General features: G+C 39.1%; 1 protein-coding gene and 2 long non-coding RNA genes across 3 annotated transcripts in view; 1 reads left to right on the top strand and 2 right to left on the bottom strand.

Moving 5' to 3' along the window:
* PEBP4 (phosphatidylethanolamine binding protein 4) overlaps nucleotides 1–10,927 on the top strand; it is a 267,163-nt gene that overhangs the window by 160,368 nt on the left and 95,868 nt on the right. The window lies entirely within an intron of this gene.
* On the bottom strand, nucleotides 2,160–2,429 carry LOC114037042. The gene is made up of 2 exons (XR_003568408.1): nucleotides 2,393–2,429; nucleotides 2,160–2,286 (listed from the first exon to the last, which is right to left on the bottom strand). It is a non-coding gene; the product is annotated as an uncharacterized LOC114037042 (long non-coding RNA).
* On the bottom strand, nucleotides 5,170–9,541 carry LOC114037041. The gene is made up of 3 exons (XR_003568407.1): nucleotides 9,437–9,541; nucleotides 5,795–5,831; nucleotides 5,170–5,208 (listed from the first exon to the last, which is right to left on the bottom strand). It is a non-coding gene; the product is annotated as an uncharacterized LOC114037041 (long non-coding RNA).

Genomic DNA, 10,927 nt, shown 5'->3' with positions numbered 1-10,927 from the left:
AGTTCAAATGTTGCCTCACTTACTAGCTGTGTGACCTTGGGCAAGTCACTTAACTCTGTTTGCCTCAGTTTCCTCAAACCACTCCAGTATCTTTGTCAAGAAAACCCCAAATGGAGTCATGAAGAGTTGAACACAACTGAAACAAATGAACAACAACAACAACAACAAAGGTTATTATTAACCAGGCAGCAGGTGGCACAGTGGATAGAGTTGTGGGCCTGAAGTCAGGAAGATCTGAATTCAAATCTTGCCTTAACAGCTGGGCAAATCACTTCTCCTCTGCTTCAATTTCCTCATCTGTAAAATGGGGATAACAATAGCACTTACCTCCCAGGGATGCTGTGATCAAATATGTTAACATTCAGAAAGTGCTTTGTAAACTTCAAAGGGCCATACAAATGCTAGCTATGATTCTTATTAATCTACTCAAAAATCTCTAAGTTGAGCAGAACAAGTCCTGGCAATGAAACTCTCTTTGTTCCTTGACTATCGACAACTGTCTGGTTCTTGGCTGGGGAGGCGCCATGCACATCAGGTGAAATGGTTTGTCACTGTCAAGACATTGTTTATCATCTTCCCTTTGTGTTCTGGAGATGAGCAGTATTACTATAGACATCAGCTCCAAAGGTGGCCCTGGTGCTAATGCTCTAGGTTCAGGACAGATGACCTTTGGGGGCTCAGTGATTAGTCACCACATCCTAGGCAAGTCTTTCTCTCTTGACCAGGTGACAAGAGTGTCCATCTTCTCGGGCTGGTGTTCGCCCCCTGCTAAGATGCCGTGGGAACCACATCCTTGACCGAGGCTCTCCAGAAATGATGTTTGTCAATTGGCATTTTCAGACCAGTGGTTTCTAACCAATCTGAGGCCTCCAGAAGCTTTTCCCCATGCACTTCCAATGCCTTTCCAAATAAGATGAGATCATCCACACGCTTCCAACTAGTTTATGTCACCAACTACTTTTTTCCACGAGCTGTGGAAAAGTGCCAGGGCTCTCAGAAATCCCTTCAGGCCTGTGCTCCCACTGGTAGCATCCCACTGGTACGTGGCGACCTTTTCTCCCCCATATTTTTTTCTGCCATGGGGGCCTGATAATATACCCACCACACAGGTTTGATGATGAAAACCACTGACAGGGTTAACAGATAGAGAATCTTAGATAAATAGACAGACAGAGCTTTTATTGACTCCATGTTATGTTCCAGGCCCCATGGTAAGTGCTGGGGATGCACAAGCAAGCAAGACAGTGCCACCTTTAAGGCATTTACATTGTTATGGCATGAGATACTGTTTACCTGTTCAAAGTTTTGTAGCCTACACACGTTAGGACCTTCTTCCGTACTTTCCATGAATGAGGCTGGGGGACTATGAGACTTCTTTGTAATACTATTGACTAGCATTTCCTTCGGGTGCCTCCTAAGGTTCTCTATCTCAGAGACTGCAATTTTCACAGATCATTCTCAAAAAGGTCAGGAGTCATTAAGGTAGACTGTGTTTTTTGCATGTACAAATCACATCCCTTTCAAAGAACACAACACCTCTGAGTTTCTTCCTCAAATGATTCTGCATCCAGCCCAGGTTGGCAAAAGGGGACATCCAGAAGCCTGCAGGCACTAAGGAGGTTCCCCAGCCAGAGGATCTTGGGAAAGACACACTTAGCACCTGGAGGCCTTCCAGTTCCAACAGCCTTGGAGTGCTCCAGCCAGCAAACCCCAGAGTGGCCAGGCGGGCCTGGACTCCATATGGAAAGACTGGAGTGCTCCATCGAGGAAGTCCCAGGGCAGTAAATTATCTGCAGAGATCCAGGCTTGGTTGTAGGAGGGAGCTGGCAAAGCTCCTACCAAAAGAGCAGCAATCCATTTGCACGCTCTAAGAACTCTGAAAGTCTGAAACAAACTGACATGGACAATCCCTGAGAGCCTCAAAGAGCTTGGCACTCTGGACCTAGAGGATTCAAGCAAGCCTGGGACCTGCCAGCACTTTCTATGCGGAAGACACAGCAGAATGCAGCGTCAGCAGCAGGACCCAAACCACACAGATTGGGATCAACCAGGGGCCTGACCATCCTACTCAACTGTGCAGGAGTAGTCAAAACCTGGCTCTGGTAAAAAAAAAATCCAATTTGGGAAGTGAGGCTGGAAATATAAATGAAAAGAAGACATAATTTATAAAGAAATTTTATGGATCCAGGGATAGGACAGAAACCTAGGAGAAGAGAGTAATTCCACAGTGACTATGAGCAAAGATTCAGATAAAGGTCAGCTTGGCCACAAGGTCTATTAGAATTCCTGGAAAAGACAAAACAAGAGATAAAAAATGATATTTTGAATGAGCTTTAGAGAACAGAATCAAAAGAAGAATAAACTGCTTTGTATGTAAGCTCTAAAGTCTTACCCAAATTTTTAGGACTCTGAAAATTAGAATGGACCAAACAGAAATCAATGACTCTGAAAAACAAGAAATACAAGAAGAAAATTTAAAAACTGAAAAAAAAAAATAGAAGAAAATATATGGTATCGCCTATCAAAAACAACTGACCTCAGAAATATGTTGAGATGATCTAAGAATCAGCAGATTACCTGAAAAAAAAAACAAAAAAAACTTAAATATTTCAAGAAATCATGAATTAAAACTGCCCAGAACTATTAGAAGCAGAGGTCAAAGTAAAAATAAAAGGATTCACAAGACATCTCCTAAAAGAAACATTGAAATGAAAAGTCCAAGAAACATCAAAGCCAACATCCAGAGTTTTTAGGTTAAAGAAAAAATGCTAGCCATAAAGAAAGAGTTTGAACACTGAAGAAGTACAGTCAAGATCCTACAAGATTTGATAGCTACCACAATAAAAGACAAGAAGTCTTGGAATTGCTACATTATAAATGGTAAAAACTAAAAGCTTATAATCAGGAACAACTTACCCAGTAAAATCAAGTATAACCCTACACGGGAAAAAGTAGATCTTTAATGAAATGAATGACTTCTAAGTGTTGCTGATGGGAAAAAAAAAAAACAGAGCTGAATAGATTCTCTGAAATGCAAACATAGGAATTGAGAGAAATCTAGACAATTTAATATGGCAGTCAAAAGGTGATGTGCAATGAAGTATTTACTTCCTAATGGGGGAGAAGAAACAAAGGCTCCTTAGAACCATAATGTTTTCAAGAGACCCTGGATGGAGTTTTGTTCTATTATGATTACCTTAATTGGAAAAATGAAAAGGAAAGGGGAAAGAAATACAGAAGAGAATAAAAGATGAGGAAGGAGATGGAGCTTACTATTTCATATACATAGGGTGCATGAAAAAGAAACATGGAGGAGAGGATGGGGGAAGTAGATATTATATGGACCTTACTTTCATATGAACCAGAAAAGGGAGGGTGGAAAACACACACACACACACATACACACGTTTGATATAAAAAATATTTAATTCAACAGAGATGCAGGTGGTAATAGAGAGAAAGGGTAGAGTAAGGGAGAGATTAGTCATAAGCAAAATGTAAACTACAACCATGAAGGGTACATTCTGGGGGGTGGGGGGGGTGCTTAAAAGGAAAGAAATAAAAGGCAAAAATCTGTGATCAGGGACTGGCTGAGGAGGAAAAAAGGGTGGCAGAAGAATATAAGATCACTTACTAATATTGAGCATGCTTTTCCTCTATCATTACCTCCTTTGTAAAGAGGGGAACGGGACTAAGAAGAAGAAAAATTATAAGAGGATAGGATGAAGAGCAATATAGAATTAACAATAATCATGAATATGATTAATAACAATAATGATAAATAATTATGAACTCACCCATAAAATGGAAGGGAATAGCAAAATAAATTATAAAGCAGAATATGATAATATGATTGTAAAAACATATTAGAAACATAAACATTTACATGGAGTTAAAATAAGGGGCTGAAGCAAAATTTACTATACTTAAAGTGAACTTAAAAGGGCAATGGCAGCAACCATGATCTCAGACAAGAGAATGGTTAAAAATGTGATTAAAAAAAAGATGAACAAGCAAGCTACATAGTTCCTAAAGGCACCACAGGCAATGAATTAATATAAATATTTAATATATTCAGCAAATGACAAAACATCTAAATACATAAAGGAAAATTTAATCAATTTAGAAGCAGACATAGACAATTAAACTATAGTAATTGGGGATTTCACTGCAGTTCTTACAGGCTTAGACAATCTAACAACATGATAAACAAGAAAGTTAAGAATCTAAACAGATCAGAAAAGTTAGTTATAATAGATCCCTGGTAATTAATGAATGGGAATAGAAAGGAATATACATATCATTCAGCTTTGATAACACATTTACAAAAATTAACCATATATTAAGACATTAAAATCCCACAAATGCAGAAAAACATAAATAGTAAATAAAAATTTTCTAACCCCACACAATAAAAATTACATTCAATAAAGAACCTTTAAAGAAAGCATTAAAATTCTTTTTTTAAAAAAATCTATGGGTCAAAGAACAATTTATAGAAATGAGAGATAATTTCATCAAAGAAAATGATAACTATAAGATAATATGCAAAAAATTGGGGAATGAAACCAAAGAAATACACAGAGGAAAATTTCTAGTATAATTGGAAATCAATGAATTGGGCATTCAGCTGAAAGAAAAAACTAGAAAAACTACATATGAAAACACCTCAACTATAAACCAAAATAGAAACTTTGAAAATCACAGAAGAGTTTAAAAGCAAAAGCACCATTGAATTGATATATAAAACTACAGGCTGTTTTTTTTTTAAAAAAACTAGTAAAATACATAAACAACTAGCTAATCTGATTTTTAAAGGGAGACAAAAAAAATAAAATTGCCAGCATCAAAAAAAGGAGAATTTACAACAAATTAAGATAAAATAAAGGAAATTATTAGAAATTATTTTGCCCAAATATGTCGACAAGATGGATAACTTGGATGAAGTAGACAAATAGTTACAAAAATAAAAAATACCCAGAATAACAGAATGAGAAACAGAGAATTTAAAATAATTGAATTTCAGAAAAAGAAATGAAACAAGCTATAAATGAACTCTCAAAGGAAAAAAAAACCTAGAACCAGATGGTTTTACAAGTGAATTTTATCAAATATTCAAAGAACAGTTACAATATTACATAAAATGTTTACCAAAAAAAAAAGAGATCCTACCAAACTTGTTCTATGATACACATATGGTGTTGATACCTAAACCAGGGTAAGACAAAGCAGAGAAAGAAAACTATAGATCATTATCTCTAATGAATATCAGTGCAAAAAATTTTTAAATAAAGATATTAGCACATAGGCTACAACAAATTTTTTTTCAAATTATAAACTATAAGCTTGCTGAATTTATACTAGAAATTCAGGATTAGTTCAATGTAAGGAAACACAATATCATAAATTATATTTATAATAATAATCATCATCATATGATTATGTTAATTGATGCTAAAATGCTTTTGACAAAATACAACCATTTCTATTTATAAAAATGCTAAAAAGCTAGAAATAAATGGTCATTTATTTAATATGGTAATTAATATCTATCTAAAACCAAGAGCCAATCATATGTACAATAGAAAAGTGCTAATGTTTTTTCCAATAAGAACAGTAGCAAAACAAGGATATCTGCTATTTAGTGATAGAAATGCTAGTATCGTAATATAAGAATAAAGAAACTGAAGGATCAAGCATAAGAAGAAACAAATCTATTACTTTTGCAGATCCAACTAAAATTAATTGAAAAAACTAATAACCAGAATATTAGCTGAATATAAAATAAACTCACCTAATTCATCAGCTTTCCTGTGTACTACCAATAAAACCTAATAGGAAAAGATAGAAAGAGAAACTCAATTCAAAGTAACTATAGAATGTACAAAATATTTGAAAGTATACTTAGCAAAACACATAGAAACTATATTCATTACAGGGGCAAGTAGGTTGTGCAGTGGATAGAGCACTGGCTCTAGGATCAGGAAGACCTGAGTTCAAATCCAGCCTCAGACACTTACTTAGCTGTAAGACCCTGGGCAAGTCACTTAACCCTAATTGCCTCCCAAAAAAAATTTCATTACACATATTAAGACTGATCTAAATAATAAATTGTCCATGGATAGTCCAAGTCAATCTAATAACACAATGATACTACTTAGGTTAGTTTACTTATTCTATGCCATATCAATGGACAACTTTTCAAATTTAGGAAAAATAATAACAAAATTCATCTGGAGAAACAAAAGATCAAGAACCTTATGGGAATTAATGGTAAAAAATGGGAAAGAAAGTGGCCTAGCAGTACCAGATCTCAAATTGTACTACAAAGAAAGGGTTCACTATAAAAACCACTAGGAAAATTGGAAAGCAATCTGACAGGAAATTGGTTTAGACTAAGACTTCACACCATACACCAAGATAAGTTCCAAATAGATACTGATTTAGATATAAAAGGTCATATTGTAGACAAATTAAAAGAACAAGGAAAGAAATACCTATGAAAATGACAGTACTATGGATTGAAAAAGATTTCATGAGCAAAGAAGGAAAAGACAGGACCACAGAAGATAAAATGGACATTTTTGATTACATAAAATTGAAAAGTTTCTGCATAAACAAAATCAATGAAGTTCAGATTAGAAAGGAAACAGTTAACTGGGTGGGTGTGTGGGGAGGGAACTATTTGCATCAAGTTTCTCTGATAAAAACCTGAGATTCAAGATATGTAAGGAACTGATTCAAACATACAGGAACAAAAACCACACCTCAACACATAAATAGTAAAAGCATGTGAATAGGCAGTTCTCAAGGGAAGAAATTCAAGCTATCAACAGCTTTATGGGGGAAAAATGGTTCAAATCACTAATAATTAGAGGAATGCTGACAATAGTTAAAGGGGCTGTAAGAAGAGACACATTAATTAATGAATTCTCAGCAGAGCTGTGAATTTGTCCCATCTTTCTGGAAAGCAATTTGGATCCATCCTAAAAATATCACTATAGTATGCATACCTTTTGACCCAGCAATACCACTACTAGGTCTGTACCCTAAAGAAAAGACTCTTTTTGTGTGCAAAAATATTTATAATAGTTCTATTTGTTGTAGCAAAGAACTGGAAATTAAGGGGTTATCCATCAATTGGGGAATGGCTGAATGAGTTATGGTATGTGAATGTACTGGAATATTATTTCACAACAAGAAATTACAAAAGAGATAGTTTCAAGGAAACCAAGCTTGTATGAACTGATACAAAGTGAAGTGAGCATCACCAGGAAATATATTTATAAAATAATATTGTAAAGAAAAACAACTTTGAAAGACCTAAGAAATTTGATCAATGAAATGATGAACTACAACTCCACATTGCCCAACTCTGACAGAGATATGGTAGTCTCAAGGTGCACAGTGAGACTTATAACAACTTCTGACATAGTCATTGTGTAAATTTGTTTTGCTTGACTGGATATTTGTTGTAAGAATTTTGTTTTGTTTTTAATGGAGGCAATTGGAGAGAAAGGGGAGCTGGAAATAGTATTGTCAAAAAAAAACAGGGGCAGCGAGGTGGTGCAGTTAATAGAGCACCAGCCCTGAAGTCAGGAGGACTTGAGTTCAAATCCGACCTCAGGCCAAACACTAGACACCTACTAGCTGTGTGACCCTGGGCAAATCACTTAACCCCATTTGCCAAAAAAAAAAAAAAAAAAAAAGAAAGAAAATTAGGGTCATTAAGTATTTTTTGAAATGCAGAGAAGCAAACAAAAGGAAGTTTAGAAGGAGACAGGACAGCTTTGAAAGTAGCATGTTGAATTTATTATATGCTTAAAAGGAAAAACAAGCTTACAAAACAGATTTGTATTTTCACATACAATCTTCATTATCTGTTGTACTTTTTTTTTTTATTTAAAAAGATGTCAGAAGAGCCTTTGGCCTGGCAAGGACAGCTTTGAGAGGACTAAATAAATGACCTTGCATTGAACCCTTGGTAAAATTATCTTCTCTTGCCCCAATCCCAAAAAGATGGTTGATTTCATTCTGTATCAAGGCTCCTACTCCAGGAAGGATGCAGAGACGTCTCATCCAAGACCCAGGGTCCACCAGGCTGGATTGTTTCAGAACTTCTGAATCCATAGCTCCTGGAATTGCTGAAGGCCTGATGAGCCTCCAGGAGTAGAAGGGAATGGGTCGACTTGGGGGGATTGCTTTGTTTTTTCTCCATGTGTTGGGTGGATATCAGTTCCTTATGGTTCAGAACAGTTTCACACCAGTACACCCATTTAGGAGCACCTCTGCCTCCTTTTCATTGCGAGGTTTCTAGGAGTTTCTGTCAAACTTCCCAGGCCTCAAGAACTTGGCCTTTTCTTGGCTGTGTTTGATACTGATTCCAGGGCTGCAGGAAGGGAGCGGCCATGGAGGAAGCTGAGACAGCCGGGTCTGGGATGTTCCAAAGGACCAGGGAGCAGGGACAGACAGCCAATCCACAAGCATTAATCAAGCAGCAGCCCTATGTGCCTAGCTCTGGAGGTACCAAGGTAGAAGTGAAACAGCCCCTATTCTCCAGGAACTTTATCCAAGAGAGAAAGCAAACATCTATGGGTAGATGGGAAATAGACCGGACATAAATGTGAGGAGAATTGGGAGGCACTAGGTTTCATGTAGAAAGAGGTATTTGAGCTGAGTCGTGAATAAAGCGTTGTTCAGTCGTGTTGGGCTTTTAGTGACCCAGGGGTGGGGGGTAGGGAGTGGGGGGGTCTTGACAAAGATACCGGAGTGGTTTGCCACTTTCTTCTCCAGCTTATTTGACCGATGAGGAAACTGAGGCAAACAGGGTTAAGTGACTTGCTCAGGGTCACACTGCTAGTAAGCGTCTGAGGTTACATGTGAACTCAGGTCTTGCTGACTATAGGACCAGAGCTCCCTCCAGTGCACCACCTACCTACCCCTTGAAGGAAACTGAATTCTAAAATGTGGAGGTGAGAAGGGAGTGCATTAAGACATGAGGCTAGGGCAGTCTGTGCAAAGTCTCAGAGACAAGACTGTCACTGGGTGCTCTTGGTGAATTGGGGACCTTTGGGCCATTTTCTCCAAAAGAAAATACCAGGACCCCAGAAAGTTCTGCCTCAGGCTTCATATTCCAATCTCTGCCCGCTTTAGAAAGAATGCAAATAAATTAACCCAAGACCTATCCTTGGGGAGCCCACACCACATAAAGGTAGGGCAAGATGAAAAGGGCCCCTGAGCTGTTCTGGGGATCCCTCCTAGAAGCGGCTGCCTACACATCGGGCCTGGGAAAATCTGACAGCCAGCAAGAGGGAGTCCGTGGCCTTCATCGCTGCCCTCCCACCTCAAAAAAAAAATCTGGGGGAAAAAGAGGAACTGGAAACCTCTTCCCCTCCCTGCCAGGGAAAGCAGATAATGAGTGTAGTCTCTGGCATACCTGGGGAGAATGTCCTAGCCTTCTTCACCATCTCACCTTGCAGGTGATGGCTGGACCCTGGGGGCGTCCAACCGACTTTGCCGAGCGCTCTCCCACTCGGGCTGCCTGTTTGCCGGCGTCCTGGCTGTGCCAGAGGCTTATGTAACCGGGCGGAGCGAGCCCTGGTGTTCTCGCCGAGGCCGCGCCTCGCCCGCCCAGTGAATCAGTTTCTTGCTGCCGTCATTTTCACAGCAGGGATCTGCTTTATGCAGATTGGATTCAGGGGCTTTTCCTGGATGCTTCTGTTTCATTTAACTTGTCACAATCCGCTAAGGCTGAGTTACAAACACCTCTTGGGCTGTTTATTTAAACGGAGGTTTGTTAATTAGCTCCCCTTACCCAGGGCTTCGTTAAATCATACAGGGTCAGGAGAGCGCTGGCCAGGCGCTTCTCCCCATTTCCCCGGCCCCGTAGGACGGGTCCCGGGATCATGCGGGATCAGACCTCGCCAGCCTGAACGGCGCCGGAGCCCGGAGGGACCCTGGCACCCCCAGAAGGCACTACCCTGTTCACCTCCCTCCCCTTCCCCCTCCAGCCAGTTTCCTTTAAAGCAAATCTTGTGCTCTATTTAAAAACCAAACGGGAAAAAACCCCGACATAATTCTAACACCTGATCAAATCCCTACCTCCCCCCAACCCCCACCAGCAGTCCAAGACCCATTTTTAGCCCTTCATGGGCCGGAATACTCCCTTCATGGGTTGTTTATGTTTATTAGGATTCTCCACATCATTAAATCCTTCTAGGCTCCATTGGAGTCCTGCCTGCTCCATGAAGGCTGCCCTGACCCCACCAGCCAGCACTTCGCTTTTGCTCACTCTTATTACCTATGTAGTCGTCTTTCATCTTTGCACCCCGGTACTAAGTACCATGCCTTACAACACCTGTTGTTGTTACCTTATGTCCCTGAATAAAAGTATATGCCCCGTAAAGGCAACCAACCTGTCTTGTTCTTCTAACACGTCTCCCAAACAGTTCCTAGAACGGTATCTTGTATGGTCACTTGTAATGGTCACTCCATAAATATTTCCAGATGGATACTTCTAATTACTATTCTCAGCATCACCATTATAAGAGAGGCAGTGTGGTAAAGTGGAAAGACCACTGGCTCTAAAGTCAGAGGACCTGGGTTCAAATCCTACCTCTAATGCCACCTGTGTGATTTTGAACACATTCCTTCACTTTTCTGAACCTCAGTTTCTTCATCTGTAAAATGGGAGGGTTGGCTGGAAAAATGATGTATAAGTGGAAAGAACAACAAAAGGTTAAACAATGCTATGTAATTAAAATAATTAAACTGAGCCCTAAAGAAAGTCTACCTCCCCTCCTTTCTGATAAAGATGGAAGATTATGGGTGTGGAATACTGCATTCAGTGTCAGACTCCATTGATTTGATGGTTAGCTTTGTTGAACTGCTTTCTCTCTCTCTCTCTCTCTCTCTCTCTCTCTCTCTC

The sequence above is a fragment of the Vombatus ursinus genome, unplaced genomic scaffold (genome assembly GCF_900497805.2).
Source record: "Vombatus ursinus unplaced genomic scaffold, bare-nosed wombat genome assembly UNPS02010219.1, whole genome shotgun sequence".
Classification (NCBI taxonomy): Eukaryota; Metazoa; Chordata; class Mammalia; order Diprotodontia; family Vombatidae; genus Vombatus; species Vombatus ursinus.
The sequence above is the reverse complement of the archived record's forward strand: the minus strand, read 5'-3'. Positions and strand labels throughout refer to the sequence as shown.